Source organism: Solanum tuberosum, unplaced genomic scaffold, assembly GCF_000226075.1.
Source record: "Solanum tuberosum cultivar DM 1-3 516 R44 unplaced genomic scaffold, SolTub_3.0 scf00224, whole genome shotgun sequence".
NCBI lineage: Eukaryota > Viridiplantae > Streptophyta > Magnoliopsida > Solanales > Solanaceae > Solanum > Solanum tuberosum.
The window spans coordinates 962,744-964,067 of NW_006239153.1; positions in this window are offsets into that span (position 1 = coordinate 962,744).

Consider the following 1,324-nt stretch of genomic DNA (forward strand, 5'->3'; position numbering starts at 1 on the left):
ACATGTTAAAGAGTGAGAACAAGGTCATAAGTCGTGTTGGAGCTGGTAGGCTTCCTCTATGTGTTGAGGGCGAGTCTAGATTTCATGTCAATTAGTAGGAAATCGAAAAGCCTTACATACCTTGTTGTACCACCTTGTAGTTACCTTGAAGTACCTTCCTTTCTTTTCAAATACTTATCTACAATAGAGTAGGTGATAAACTAGTATTAGTAGTTACTAAACATGCTTAGGCAGTTCAATCTCACTCAACAATAATGCTCGGGCAGCAAACCCATAATTACTAAACTAAGGGTGTTCTTTCAATCCCCGCCTTCGTTTATTGCATTTGTACACTACACAACTATATTTCAATATCGACAATTTACACCCTTTCCAAACATCAACCAAGCTGTCCCCAATATGTTTACATATCAACCTATCCCAAAACAGTCTTAACAATCCAACATACAATAGAGGACGTGAAACCATAGTTTCCCATCATCATCCCACGAGTTCTTATCAACAGTATACTTAAAATATCATACTTAGACTCGTGTTTAAGGAAGACAAAGATAGGGCAGTCACTTTACCTTAATTCCTATAACTCGTTTTCTTTTATCTTTAACTCTTCAATAACTTGAGTTTCCCTTGCAAGGGCTTGGCTTTATCCAAGAACCCTAGGAAACTTGTGGCTGCTGCTATGCTTTGAAAGAGAGAGGAAAATCTTAGAGAGAAATCTGATTTTTTTTATCTATCTTTAAAAGTGAGGAAAAGGCCAGCAACTTGGGGATTATAAAGGTCTTATTTTTCCCCACCTCTTAAGTTTTAATATCAGTCATTAATTTGTCAAAGTTGTCCAAGTAGGTGATGCATCTTCTTGGAATTATATATACACAAAATGGGCCCTTTATGTACTCATCTTGGGCTGCAATCTTTCCCCTTTCTAATATTAAGCCATGGGCCAGAATTATACCCTTAATTTGGGCCTTAATCTTTATTGGGGTCAAGTAGTTGGACTTGGACAGATTGGTGCGAGGCCTCATCTCCATTCCCTTTTCCTTTTTATTTAATTTGGGCCTCAAGTGAGCCCACTAATGCATGAACTAATCTTCCCCATCAACCTAGCCCATTTGAGCTAAGCAAGTAGTTGACACCTGCTAGCTTTATAAAGTCCAACAAGCACCTCAATTCTTTTATTCATTTTCCGAGCGTAATCTCCTTAGTTTAACTCAAAACTTATATACACTTGATCACCTTAACTTTTAGACTTACATATAGCCCTTCGATATAGAATTTAAATACTTCTAAAATTTAACGTTCACTCGATCGTGCAATATTGCAATGT